This window comes from Medicago sativa, chromosome 2 (genome assembly GCF_051527215.1).
Source record: "Medicago sativa cultivar Bolivia chromosome 2, Bolivia_mono, whole genome shotgun sequence".
Lineage (NCBI taxonomy): Eukaryota > Viridiplantae > Streptophyta > Magnoliopsida > Fabales > Fabaceae > Medicago > Medicago sativa.
Genome location: NC_140750.1, coordinates 36560857 through 36576481, shown reverse-complemented (window position 1 = coordinate 36576481; position 15625 = coordinate 36560857). Strand labels below are relative to the sequence as shown.

Below are 15625 nucleotides of genomic sequence, written 5' to 3'. Positions count from 1 at the left end.
CCACTTCCAAATCATGCTGCTGTTAACATGATCGACGCTTTCGAAAGAGTTCATGTCCCTCGAGAGGCTCTTACTTTAGATGTCCGTAATGTTGTTACTCCTTTGGTGCTGCTACATGTCAAACTTTGCCAAGCTTCTTTGTTTAATCACAATCATGCTTCTTGTTCAGAATGTCTTTAAAATCATATGGGTTGTTGTGTGGTGCAAGGTGATATACAGAGCCTAATGGATAGCAAACACTTGATTGCCAGTGATGTTTGTGTGATTGTGCTAGTGTTTCATGATTCTCCTGCTGGAAGTGCATCTCAGACAAGGAATGTTGAACCTTTGGTGATCAGGCTACCCGGCCCGGTATCTTATGCCTCTACTAAGGCAATCCCTTACAAGTATGATGCAACTATGATTGAGAATGGAGTGGAAGTGCCTCTAGTATCCCCAGCTACGGTTGATAACGTTGCTGGAGAAATTACAGCTCTGAGAAGCGGAAAGGTCCGTCCACCCCTGTTCCAAAAGAAGGTGGTTACACCTGTTGCCACAATAACTCCACCAGTTGCTCCTCCTGTTGACAAGAATGCCAGCCCATCAGGCCAGTCTATTGAAGAGTCTAATCTGGACGAAATCCTGAGGCTTATTAAAAAGAGCGATTATAAGATTGTTGACCAGCTGCTGCAAACTCCGTCAAAAATATCCATGAAGTCAGAAGCGCACAGGAAAGTGTTAATGAAGGTATTGGAACAGGCTTATGTTGATCATGACGTCTCCGTGGATCAGTTCGATGGAATAGTGGGTAACATTACTGCTTGCAATAACTTGGGGTTTGGTGATGATGAGCTCCCCGAAGCAGGGAAATACCACAACTTAGCTTTGCATATCTCAGTACACTGTAAGTCTGACATGATATCCAATGTGCTGGTGGACACGGGATCATCCTTAAGTGTAATGCCTGAGTCTACACTGAGACAATTGAGTCATCATGGACTCTCTCTAAGGGGAAGTAGGTATTTGGTTAAGGCTTTCGACGGGTCTCTCAAAGATGTTCTTGGGGAGGTAGATCTACCGATTACCATTGGTCCTGAGACATTCCAGATCACTTTCCAGGTCATGGACATCAATGCTTCTTACAGTTGTCTCCTCGGAAGACCATGGATTCACGATGCTGGGGCAGTAACTTCTACTCTACCCCAGAAGCTCAAGTTTGTGAGGAATGGTAAGCTTGTCACTGTACATGGCGAAGAAGCATATCTGGTTAGCCAAGTGTCATCCTTCTCTTGTGTTGAAGCAGGGTCCGCTGAAGGGACGTCATTTCAAGGCTTAACTGTTGAACGTGCAGAGCCCCGGAGAGCTAGTACTAGTATGACTTCATTGAAAGACGCCCAGAAAGCTGTTCAAGAAGGGCAAGCTGCTGGCTGGGGCAAGGTGATACAGATTTTGGAAAACAAGCGTAAAGAGGGCCTTGGGTTCTCCCCGACCTCAGGCGTTTCAACAGGAACTTTCTATAGTGATGGGTTCATTAATGTTATTGCTGAAGATGCTGCTGAAAGTAGTTATGTGCCTACATTTGTTGTACCAGGAGGCACCGTGAGAAATTGGGAGGCCATTGATATTCCTTTAGTCATGCATGCTTCCATGTAATGTGTCTTGTTGCTCATGCTTTTCTTTGTTTTCAAAATAACAATCCCTTCGCTCTGCCCAAGGCGAAAGTGATATCCTTGTAAGGGCATGTTTGTTTCGGCATTGCCGTTATTAATAAAAGTTGTCGTTTTTTTCGCGACTCTTTGTTTTTTACTTTTTAATGCTTTTTCTTGGAAATAATGGTAATGCCAGAAAAAACCAAAACATCTGTATCTTCTTATTAATTTCAAAAATCTGCATGAAAAATATTTTTTCTAAAAATCATCCCAATCATATTATGCAGATTGAACCATAATAAACCCGTTGAACACAGTGACCCTATGGTTCCTCCAAATTTTGAATTCCCTGTATACGAAGCCGAAGATGAGGAAGATGATGAAGAGATACCATATGAGATCACTCGACTGCTTGAGCAAGAAAGAAGAGCCATTCAGCCTCACCAGGAAGAAATTGAGCTTATCAATCTGGGTACTGAAAAGAACAAGCGAGAGATCAAGATTGGTGCTGCACTTGAGCCAGAAGTGAAAAAGAAGATCACTCAGCTTCTCCATGATTATCCAGATGTCTTTGCATGGTCCCATGAAGATATGCCGGGCCTAAATCCCAAGATTGTGGAACATCGGATACCGACAAGACCTTAATGTCCTCCTGTCAAACAGAAATTGAGAAGGTCTCGTCCAGACATGGCTCTTAAGATCAAGGCTGAGGTGCAGAAGCAAATTGATGCGGGTTTCCTTATGACAGCTGAATATCCTGAATGGATTGCCAACATTGTACCAGTACTGAAGAAAGATGGGAAAGTTCAAATGTGTGTTGATTACAGAGATCTGAATAAAGCCAGTCCGAAAGATAACTTCCCATTGCCTCATATTGATGTGCTTGTTGACAGTACTGCTCAGTTTAAAGTGTTCTCTTTTATGGATGGTTTCTCGGGCTATAACCAGATACGGATGTCACCTGAAGATAGAGAAAAGACGTCCTTCATCACTCCGTGGGGAACGTTCTGTTATAAAGTGATGCCGTTTGGCTTGATAAATGCTGGTGCTACCTATCAAAGAGGTATGACAACTCTGTTTCATGATATGATTCACAAAGAGATTGAAGTATATGTTGATGACATGATTGTGAAATCAAGTGATGAAGAGCAACATGTTGTGTATTTGAAAAAGATGTTTGAAAGATTGAGAAAGTACAAGCTGCGGTTGAATCCTAACAAGTGCACATTTGGTGTAAGATCTGGAAAGTTGCTAGGCTTCATTGTCAGCCAAAGAGGCATTGAAGTTGATCCTGACAAAGTCTGAGCCATCAGAGAGATGCCGGCCCCTCAAACTGAAAAGCAAGTCAGAGGTTTCCTCGGACGCCTGAATTATATTTCAAGATTTATATCTCACATGACCACTACCTGCGGACCAATTTTCAAATTACTCAGAAAGAATCAGCCTGTTGTATGGAATGATGAATGCCAGGAAGCTTTTGATAACATTAAAGAATACTTGTTGGAACCACCTATCCTTGTCCCGCCAGTGGAAGGAAGGCCTTTGATTATGTACCTGTCAGTGTTAGATGATTCCGTAGGTTGTGTTCTCGGTCAACAAGACGAGACTGGAAAGAAAGAACATGCTATCTACTATCTGAGCAAGAAGTTCACCGACTGTGAGACTCGGTATACAACTCTTGAAAAGACTTGTTGTGCTTTAGCTTGGGCTGCCAAACGCCTACGTCATTATATGGTAAATCATACAACTTGGTTGATATCCCGAATGGATCCAATCAAGTACATCTTTGAAAAACCTGCTGTTACTGGAAAGATTGCACGTTGGCAAATGTTGTTGTCTGAATATGATATTGTGTACAAAGCTCAGAAAGCAATCAAAGGAAGTATCCTTGATGAGCATCTTGCTTGTCAACCTCTTGATGATTACCAGCCGATTAAGTTTGATTTCCCTGATGAAGAGATTATGTATCTGAAAGCAAAAGACTGTGAAGAGCCATTGATCAATGAGGGGCCAGATCCCAATAGCAAATGGGGATTGGTGTTTGATGGTGCTGTCAATGCTTATGGTAAAGGAATTGGGGCCATCATTGTAACTCCGCAGGGGCACCACATTCCCTTCACTGCTCGAATAACTTTTGAATGCACAAACAACATAGCTGAATATGAAGCATGCATCTTGGGCATTGAAGAAGCCATTGACCTGAGAAGTAAGCACCTTGATGTCTATGGAGATTCTGCACTTGTTATTAATCAGATAAAGGGTGAATGGGAAACTCATCATGAGAAGCTGATCCCCTACCGTGACTATGCAAGACGTCTGTTGACATACTTTACCAAGGTTGAGCTGCACCATATCCCTCGGGATGAAAACCAGATGGCTGATGCTCTTGCTACTTTGTCTTCCATGTTTCATGTGAACCATTGGAATGACGTGCCCGTAATCAAAGTGCAGCGTCTTGATAGACCCGCTCATGTGTTTACTATTGAAAATATGCCAGATCAAGCTGATGAAGATGTGAATGATGGAAAACCTTGGTATTATAACATCAAACAGTTCTTGCAGAATCATAAATATCCACCTGGTGCTTCCAACAGGGATAAAAAGACCTTGAGAAGATGGGCTAGTAAATTCCTTCTGGACGGAGAAATCCTATACAAGAGGAACTATGACATAATCTTGTTGAGATGTGTTGACAAACAAGAAGCTGAGAAATTGATGCATGATGTACATGACGGTACCTTTGGGACCCATGCTACCGGTCACACTATGTCAAGAAAACTGTTAAGAGCCGGCTATTACTGGATAACTATGGAGCGTGACTGCTACAGACATGCCAAGAGATGCCACAAATGTCAAATTTATGCTAATAAGATTCATGTGCCTCCACATGCCCTCAATGTTATCTCTTCCCCATGTCCTTTCTCTATGTGGGGCATTGACATGATCGGAAGAATTGAACCAAAGGCTTCCAACGGACATCGTTTCATTCTAGTGGCAATTGACTATTTCACCAAGTGGGTTGAAGCTGCTTCCTATGCAAATGTGACCAAGCAAGTGGTAGTGAAGTTTATCAAGAATAACATCATCTGTCGATATGGTGTTCCCAACAAGATCATCACTGACAATGGTTCCAATCTGAACAATAGCATGATGCAAGCTTTATGTGAAGAATTCAAGATCGAACATCACAACTCTTCTCCTTATAGACCTCAGATGAATGGTGCAGTTGAGGCCGCTAACAAGAATATCAAGAAGATTGTTCAGAAGATGGTCACTACTTACAAAGACTGGCATGAGATGCTACCGTTTGCCTTGCATGGTTACCGTACTACGGTGCGCAGTTCAACCGGGGCAACTCCTTTCTCTTTGGTGTATGGTATGGAAGCAGTTCTCCCTCTGGAAGTAGAGATTCCATCTCTTCGAGTGATCATGGAAGCAAAATTAACTGAGGCTGAATGGTGTCAAAGTCGGTATGATCAGTTGAATTTGATTGAAGAGAAACGTATGGATGCTATGGCTCACAAACAGTTGTATCAAGTGCGAATGAAGAATGCTTTTGACAAGAAAGTCCGACCTCGTGAATTCAAGGAAGGCGAACTTGTATTGAAAAGAAGAATAAGCCAGCAACCCGACCCAAGGGGCAAGTTGACACCTAACTATGAAGGTCCTTAGGTGTTGAACTCCCAAATCCTGTTAATGCCGATATAGTCAAGAAATACTTTGTCTAAAAAGAAAAGAACAACACGGTAGGTCGAAAACCCGAAAGGGCGGCCTAGGCAAAAATGCGCTTCCCGGTGGATCGAAAACCCGAAAGGGCGATCCAGGCAAAAGTTAGGGACAAAAAAATGAATATGAAAAAGCTCGCTGAGATTGTATGCAACTCAGGCAAGAATGAGCGCCTCGATGAGCCGAAAACCCGAAAGGGCGGTTCATGCAAAAATGAGGTTGACAATAAAAGACAAGTAACTATATCTGGCAAATCACCATCACCCCTGTGGGCATCTGCAACTGTCAATGATCATCTTCATCAGAAGCTTCTGTACTTGTGAATTCGAAATTTCTATGAAATGTAGCGGTCATCGTGTTCAATGTACCACGAACCAATAAGATTACCATTTTCCAAGCTTTGTAAATCCGTGAAGTCATGCCTTTGGCTGACTCTCACTCTCCTACATCAATTTGAGCCTGTGCTATTGTTTGAAACTCTATTTTTCTTTCTATTTTCAATGCTATATACAAAATATTTTCTTTCTATTTGATAATGTCAATGTCTGAAACAAACATTTTTGAAAATTGAAAAATCTTCCTGTCTATTTTGAAAGCAAACCTGAGCAATAAGGTACATTCCAGTGAAACATGCATGAATAAATGAGTGTCAATGTCCATATCAATACCTGTTACAAGCAGGTTACTCCCCAGGATGATCTGTGGTCAATGGCAAGAATGAAAAAACAGAATGAAATAAAAAAAATGCAAATGAAAAGCTCGCTAAGTTGAAAACCCGAAAGGGCGACTTAGGCAAAAATGAGCACCCCGCTGATTGACAACCTATGAAGGCAATTCAGGCAAAAATGAGGCAACGAAAAGAATTTATATCCGGTGAATCAAAAACCCGAAAGGGCGGTTCAGGCAAAAATGGGATTGAAAAATGAAAGAATGAAAGAATGAAAGGCATTGACCACAGATGCGAACATCCAATGTTTACCCAGCACTGACACGCCTAACAACGGCGACCTGTATCAAAGAATCTTCCAAGGGTCCCTCCTCTACAAGTTTTTATTGCCCTCAGCCATGGTTTTGATACGTCTTCCAACGACGGTCTCTCCCAAAGAGGATTTCCATATGAACATGTTACAGCACGAGCCACTACGTGCCCAATCTTCCAATGTTTCGTCTGTCTCTGTGAAATTTCTCTGTCAAACTACAAACCAATCATGCATTTCAAGCATTCATACATGCATAATCATGCATTTTATGTGCTCATACATTTAATAATCTTATTATACCATACATACATGTTGCATTCCCAATCTCAACTTTCAATTCAACTCAATCTTCACTTTCAAATCCGGTTCAATTTCAATTTCCAACTCAACTCAATTTCAATTTCCAACTCAACTCAATTTCAATTTCCAACTCAACTCAATCTCAATTCCAATTCAATCCAATTTCAATTTCCAATTCAACTCAATCTCAATCTCCAATTCAATTCAATTTCAACTCTCAATTCAATGTCTATGTCTATGTCTCTGATTAATCTCAACTTTCAATCCCTCTTTCAATCTCAAACTTTCAATTCAATGTCTTTGTCAATGTTAATCCACTCTCAATTTGCTTTTGGGCCAACAATAATGGTCATGTCTATCTTCAAATCAAATCAATGTCAACTTACTCTCAATTTGTATCTTTTCAAATCAAACTTCCAATCTGCATCTTGTTATATGTCTCGTTATCGGTCAAGTGGCTAGTTCGATCCAAAGAACAGCTTGCACCTGCTCATATGCCTATGTTTCCGGTCAAATGGCAAGTTCGATCCAAAGAACAGTTTGTACCCTGCTTATGTTTTGTTATCGGTCAAACGACAGGTTCGATCCAAAGAACAGTTTGCACCAACTTACATGTTGTGATATTGATCAAGCCGCAAGTTCGATCCAAAGAACAGCTTGTATCAACCTTTTGTCTATGTCTCTAGGTCAAACGGCAAGTTCGATCCAAAGAACAGTTTGTACCTGCCTATCTGTTTGTGTTTTCAATCAAGCGACAAGTTCGATCCAAAGAACAGCTTGTGTCTACCTATATGTCTATATTTCCGGTCAAGTAGCAAGTTTGATCCAAAGAACAGCTTGTGCCTGTCTTGTATTTCTATTCCCAGTCAAGCGGGGAAGTTCGATCCAAAGAACAGCTTGTACATGTCTCGCATTTCTATCCCTGGTCAAGTAGCAAGTTCGATTCAAAGAACAGCTTGTACCAATCTCTTGGTTGTATTTCTTAGTCAAGTGGCAGGTTCGATCCAAAGAACAGCTTGTACCTCCCTTTTGTCCCCTGGTTTGTCTACCCTGTCAGTGTCTACCCAAATCCCCAGTGATATGACATGCCTGTAGACTCCAGTTGTTTGTCTTGCATTCATAATCAAAATGTTGCATGGCATTCATGTTTCTTGAAAATGTTAGAAGCGTATTTTTATGTCCAAAAACAGTGCAAATGTTAATATTTAAGTATCTTCATCCCGTCAAATCAAAGACTTCGTCTCTTGACTCTCCGGACAAAGAAACTTAAATAGGGGCAGCTGTTATACCCTAATTTTGGACCTAAAAATACTAGCTCAATTCTTCTTTTCTTGCATTTCAAGTCATTTGATGTGTCTCTGATCAATTGCATCTTTCTCTGCATCTTATTTCAATGATATTTGCAAAATTCATGAAGAAGGGCATTTTAGTCATTTCCTGCATTCAAACTCATTTTAGTCCTTAAAAATTGTTTGAGTCTTTTCAATTGGTTTGAATAAGTCCTTGTTTCAATCTCATGTTAAAATCCATTTCAAAAAAATCACATTTGAAGTCATTTTGAGTCAGTTTAGCCCCTAAGGGCATTTTAGTCATTTCCAGTGTCAAAACTCTGTTTAATCTCTGAAAAATTGTCTCTGAGTCTTTCAATTTGCTTGTATAAACTCTTGCTTTAATTCCCTGTTAAAAAGCCATTTTAAAGTTGCATCAGAGTCATTTTGAGTTGTTTTAGTCCCTAGGGGCATTTTGGTCATTTCACATGAAATTTTGGCAGAGAGAGGTTACTTTGAAGTACCTCATTTAAGTAGTTGGTTCATTTTAGTCCTTTTTTGGTGTTTTTTATTTTTGTTTCACTTTAAATTTTTTCCAATTACCAATTTTAATTCATTTTTAGTATTAATTTGACTTTTTAGTCCTTTTGCATATTAGTCCTTCACAATCTTTAATTTTGTTTTTAGTCCTTTTCTTAAATATTGCAGATTGGTCCTTGTAGTTTTTATTTTTGCAGAAAGGTCCCCAAAGTCAATTTTAAGCCAAAGCCGAGTCAGTTACAAGTCCAAGTACAAGTGTCAAGTTCTTAGTGGTCCAGGTCCACATGGCAGTCTCTCATTGGTCCAATTATCACAGTCATCAGCTATAAAAGCCAACTCATGGTCAAGGTCAAAGTCAGAATTCAGACCCCAATAATCCAGTGACATATCACATCCAAATCACGCAAACACGACCTTTTCTTTCTCTCTCTCAAAAAGTGGATCAAAGTCACATTTTCATCAAGAACATGATGAAGTTCATGAAGAACTTCATCATCTAACAAACCCTAACCGTTTCCAGATTCATCCAAAACAAACACAAGTTCACAAATTCATCACAAAATACACAAAATACCGAGAAGATCGAAGCTAGATCTACGTCGTTTTGTTAAGTTCTTGTGGATTTTGTTTGTCAATCTGTGTTTAGGGTTAAGGAATGAGCAACATAAGCTTTAGATCGTAGAGTTTTGATGAAGTTAGGGTTCCATCATCACCGGCGGTGGTCAATTCCGCCGGGGAAGATGATCGGAAGTTCTAGAGAGAACGAGAGAACTAGAGAGAGAAGGAGAGAGTTAGAGAGAGAAAGAAGGGGAACAAATGAGGCCGAACCGGTCTCTTTTGTTTATATAGGGGAGTGAACCAGACCGGTTCACCTGAACCAGTCTGGTCCGTCCTTGAACCCTGAGTCTCCACCGTCTGATCTAGGTTTTTAGGATCTGGATCAATCCAACGTCCCTGATACGTTTGGATGATCCAGAATCCATATTCCCTTGGGCCTGGGCTTTGGGTTATGTTTCCTGCGTCCTTTCTTTGATTTTCTTGCTATTTCCACATTATGTTTTGATAATTGCACCCCTGTCTCATTAAAAAACCCTTTTAAAAATTCCTAAAAATATTTCCATGTGTTCTTGATGATTTTCTTGATACTTTTGTGACATTATTACATGTTAAAAACCTGACAAAAATATTGATACATTTTTTTGTTTAATGCTTGAATTTTATGTTGAAAAATTGGTGAAAATGTGCATAATTTTGTTCCCAATGTGTTGAGATATGTTTGAGACTTGTGATGGGTGAATTTGTGATGGATTTGTCACTGTTTGTATGTGTTTCTTGCTGCATGTGAATATGTGTGATTAGTTTCTTGTTTTACAAGTCATGTAAATATTTGTTTGTGAAATTAAATGCCAAATATGCCTAAAATGTATCATGATTTTTGATTTGGATGTGTTCTTATAATTCTCATATTATTGATTGTGATAAAAATCTTTGAACATTGTCATGATATGGGAGTTATAGGTCATGCACTTGGCTTGTTATCATGATAAATTTTAGGTATATTTTGCTAGGAGTTTAGCCCCTTTTTGTCAAGTTTTTGCTACTTTGTTTAATGGTCCTTTTGCTTATAATCTTCATGCTATTATACCTTATTCTACTAACCATTCCATTTCATGTTTCATTCATTCATAAGCATTCGTCATCTCACTTCATTTCTATAGCTTTAAAGACTTAGTATGTAAAATCTAGGGATTTTGTAATTTCCTTTATGTTTTAATTTCTTGCAAGACCATAGAATGTAAACTAGGGCATGATGTAAAGGACAATGGACTCTAATGATGTACACCGACACAAGCACCGACACTTGCATACACACCTCACTTGGTTACTTTAGATGTACGGCTAGGATATGCATGTTTAGATGTATGTTTATGATTGAATGTTTAGATGAATGCTTAGGTTTTACACTTAGAAAAATCAATTTTCCAAAAAACATGAACAACATCACTCAAATCATTTTCTAAATAAACCTTGGGATCAAATCCCATTGATTTTCCCTTTATTTTCTTAAACAAAATTTTAATGAATTTTTAATCATACTTTGACTTTCTTTTGCAAAATAACTAATTCAACCCCACAATTTCACAATCTTATGCCCTTGAGACCTCTCTCTCTCATTCTTCAAATTCCAATTTTCAAACTTAATATCAACCAACAAAAATAAAAAACATTTTTTGGAAGAGAACTACGGTTGATTTGATCCCTTAAAAGGGTACGTAGGCAAGGAAACAATATTCCTTCAATTCAAATAAAATAAAAATTCAAACACTTTCTTCTCCCTCCTATTCATCACTTAGCAAACCTTAGGTGTAAATATCACTTTTCAAATAGCATTTAAAAATAAAGCGCGTGCGTAGAAAGTAAAGACGGTTCCTATAGGATACTATAGTCGTTATGGGTGCCTAACACCTTCCCGTAGCGAAAACAACTCCCGGACCTCGATGTTCAAGGGTTTTGCTTATTTTTTCCCTTCCCAAGAAAAAATGAGATATCAACGGTTAAAAAGGTTCAAACGTAATCAATGTTTGACACCCGAAAACCAAGATAAAACAATAAGCATCCCATCTCCATCCCACTTCTTGCCATTTAAATTCATGCAATACTTAGTATGTAAAAATTTAGGTATTTTGTAATTTTCTTTATGCTTTTAAATTCTTGCAAGACCATAGCATGTATCTAGGCCAATGATGTAAAGGACAATGGACTCTAATGATGTACACCGACACAAGCACCGACACATGCACACACATCACATAGATACTTTAGATGTATGCTTAGGGAATGCATGTTTAGATGTATGCTTAGGAGTCGCGATACTTAGAAAAATTCTTTTTTTCCAAAAAATATGAACAATATCACTCAAATCATTTTCTAAATAAACTTTGGGATCAAAATCCCATTGATTTTCCTTTTATTTCCTTAAACAAAAACTTTAATGAATTTTAATCATACTTTGACTTTCTTTTGCAAAATAACTAATTCAACCTCACAATTTCACAATCTTATGCCCTTGAGGCCTGTCTCTCTCATTCTTCAAAATCCCATTTTCAAACTTAAAGTCAATCAACAAAAACAAAAACCTTTTTTGGAAGAGAACTACGGTGGATTTGATCCCTTAAAAGGGTACGTAGGCAAGGAAACAATATTCCTTCAATTCAAATAAAACAAAATTCAAACATCTTCTTCTCCCTCCAATTCTTCACTTAGTAAAACTCTTAGGTGTAAATATCATTTTTCAAATAGCATTTAAAAATAAAGCGCGCGCGTAGAAAGTAAAGACGGTTCCTATAGGATACTATAGTCGTTATGGGTGCCTAACACCTTCCCGTAGCGAAAACAACTCCCGGACCTCGATGTTCAAGGGTTTTGCTTATTTTTTCCCTTCCCAAGAAAAAATGAGATATCAACGGTTAAAAAGGTTCAAACGTAATCAATGTTTGACACCCGAAAACCAAGATAAAACAATAAGCATCCCATCTCCATCCCACTTCTTGCCATTTAAATTCATGCAATACTTAGTATGTAAAAATTTAGGTATTTTGTAATTTTCTTTATGCTTTTAAATTCTTGCAAGACCATAGCATGTATCTAGGCCAATGATGTAAAGGACAATGGACTCTAATGATGTACACCGACACAAGCACCGACACATGCACACACATCACATAGATACTTTAGATGTATGCTTAGGGAATGCATGTTTAGATGTATGCTTAGGAGTCGCGATACTTAGAAAAATTCTTTTTTTCCAAAAAATATGAACAATATCACTCAAATCATTTTCTAAATAAACTTTGGGATCAAAATCCCATTGATTTTCCTTTTATTTCCTTAAACAAAAACTTTAATGAATTTTAATCATACTTTGACTTTCTTTTGCAAAATAACTAATTCAACCTCACAATTTCACAATCTTATGCCCTTGAGGCCTCTCTCTCTCATTCTTCAAAATCCCATTTTCAAACTTAAAGTCAATCAACAAAAACAAAAACCTTTTTTGGAAGAGAACTACGGTGGATTTGATCCCTTAAAAGGGTACGTAGGCAAGGAAACAATATTCCTTCAATTCAAATAAAACAAAATTCAAACATCTTCTTCTCCCTCCAATTCTTCACTTAGTAAAACTCTTAGGTGTAAATATCATTTTTCAAATAGCATTTAAAAATAAAGCGCGCGCGTAGAAAGTAAAGACGGTTCCTATAGGATACTATAGTCGTTATGGGTGCCTAACACCTTCCCGTAGCGAAAACAACTCCCGGACCTCGATTCTCAAGGGTTTTGCTTATTTTTTCCCTTCCCAAGAAAAAATGAGATATCAAAGGTTAAAAAGGTTCAGACGTAATCAATGTTTGACACCCGAAAACCAAGATAAAACACAGTCCAACCCTTTTCTTGCTCCTGTATAAGACAGATATTATGAGGAACAGGTTCTATCCCTAATGCTAAAGTAACCGAGAAAAGTCCTTTCTTCATTTCATATAAGAGTGATGGGAATTTTAAAAATTAAATTAGATAAACAAATTAAGCACAAGGGGCTGCAGATGCTTAGGGGCTATCTATCCTCGTAGGAAGTCTTTATGGATGAGTTGTCCTTTCCCCCCTAGATTCAAAATCACCCTAAGAAGTGCTGCAAAATTTTTATTTCATCTCCGTGTAGGAAGTCTTTTTGGATGTAATTGTCCTTTCCCCCTAGCATTGATGAATTTATTTTCCTCATTTGAGGGATTTGGAACTTAAGTTCAAATTAGGGAGTCACCACCACAATTAGGAAGTTAGGGATTGTCCTTCCCCCCACATGTTGGTGCCATTCTCCCGCCCCATTTAACTTTAACAATTAAGAGAATATAACGATAAAGCACAATTGATTAATTTCCCACACAAACTTATACTACTTTTACTCTAAAGACTTTAAAGGGTCTAAGTTAACACTAAAGATAGAACGTGCTCCTTAAAATACCTACTCATACACTTACTCAAAGATTGCAACGGGGTGCTTTTCTTATTGGAGATTTTTCACAATAAAACAAGATGTGGGTATAGCAAGAACACAAAAAACACAAGAAACCACTTTCATGTACAAGAAACAACCTTTAAAGAAGAGACAAAACAAAAATTTTCATGCCATATTTTACATTAAAAACAAGCTACTAATCATGCCTTTCGCTATAGAAACAAAACAAAAGAATAAAGTTCAAGGGAGTTTGGGAACACTACGACTCTAGACACTTTATTAGCCCCCCCACACTTAGGGGAAGCATTGTCCTCAATGATTCAAAAGAAAAGAAATTAAAAGATAAAATAAGAAGAAGTAGGACAAGAAGAATGAGTAGAAGAAGAGTAGGAGAAAGAGAAAGGAGAGAAGAGAAGAGAGGAAGAGGAAAGCTCACAATTTATTGAGGTCCATAGGGAGGACCTTGGAGATTGAATTGGTGCATCATCCTTCGGAGCATTTCATTGTTTTTTTCCGACAAGCGGTTGCCCCTTTGGACTTCACTTCGTAGCCCCAAAAGTTCTACACCTTGCCTTTGTTGCTCGGTGCTTTTCCTCTCGACTTTGGTTCTCATCCATGCCCATCTTTGATCGTCATTTAGCTCTCCGACTTCATGGTCATGGTGCTCTCCCTCATAGTGCAAGTTTGCACCTTCTCCTTCATCATGATGCTCATGTACCTGTTCATTATCAACATATAGCAAATTTTCTTCCACCTCGGTGTTAGTCCGAGATGGGTTAGGAAGCAAAAATTCAATGGGTACATTGAGTGCAAGGGCATATTGCAAAGGTGGATGATGCTTAATGAATTTCATGGAGATTAGTGTCTCTATGTTAAGCCTATTGTTGCCCTCAATTCGATTTATCCCCTCCTCCTCACTTACTCCAAATTTCCCAGCAATGAATGTAATAACACCACCTACCACTATATCAGCTACAAGATTAGGCTTAGTTCCTATTGAGGCAAGGTAGTCAAGCATGTAAAAACAAGTATTCACGGGATTATTATTAAGCATAGCCCAAAGCATAAAGAGTTCATCCGTCCTACATGTTCCTACTTCCTTCCTACCCCAAATGGTACAAGCCATTACTCTTTGAAGGTACCTAAGCACTGGGTTGTGAATGTTACTAGCCTTGTTGGAACATGAAACAAATTGATTTAAACTAGTGATGTGTTTCCAAAAGCTAGCAGGGTTATAATCTTCCGGCTTTAGAGCTTGATTCCAAGAGTCATGGATGAACCCCGCATTTGCGAAGCCCATTTCATTGCAAAAATTTTCAAGTGACATCTCGTAATCAATATTCAAAAGCCGGAAGGAAACTCTATGATCGTGGTCATCGAAATTCAACTTATCTTTCTTAAAATGGATAGAACTTAAAAACTCGTAAGTGAAGTTCTCGTACCCCCTCATAAGTTTAAGTATCTCACCCCATCCTAACCTACTCAGCAAATCAAAAACATTGTCCCTAATCCTTAATACATGCATAGAATGAGAGTCGGGATACCTGCAAGGATGCAAAGGTTTAGAGATAAGTGCTTTATACCTAGCCTTTTGGGAGTCATCTTTGAAGACTATGCCATAATACTTTGCCGGTGCTCTTTTCTTTTGTGGAGGTCCTACGAAAGAGGTTGCTGGTTCCTTGCCACTTCTTCTTGAAGCCATTTAGACCTTAGGTTTGACTTTGTGAGGTTTGGGTGAAGGTTTAGGGTTTGGGAAGAATTTTGTGGAAAAAGGGTGGTTTAGGGTTGGGGTTGATGTTTTAGTAAGGTTTATGAGTTTAGATGTGAAGATTGGTGAAGATGTTGTGATTTTTGGGTTAGGGTTTATGAGAGAGGGGTTTGGTGAATTATGGGTTTGAGTGGATGAAAGATGTTTTTGATGGGAGGGTTTTGATTAGGATGAAGTTTAGAATTGATTGGGTGGATATTTGATGAAGATATGAAGGTTTGAAGATGGATGGTTATGGAGGTTTTAGAGAGAAGTTTGAAGGTAGAGAGAGGTATGTGTTTGAGAATGAATGGAGAAGAAGAGAAAATTTGATGATATAGGGTTATAGAGATCGGGCACGGCCGTGCCACCTTTGGCACGGGCCGTGCCAACATTCTGGAACTTTGGCCCTTTTTTGCTTGAAATAC

General features: G+C 38.7%; 1 pseudogene; it reads left to right on the top strand.

The window, feature by feature from the left end:
- The first annotated feature begins 27 nt into the window (after positions 1–27).
- LOC146946611 (uncharacterized) lies at positions 28–8663 on the top strand (annotated as a pseudogene).
- The last annotated feature ends 6962 nt before the right edge of the window (positions 8664–15625 follow it).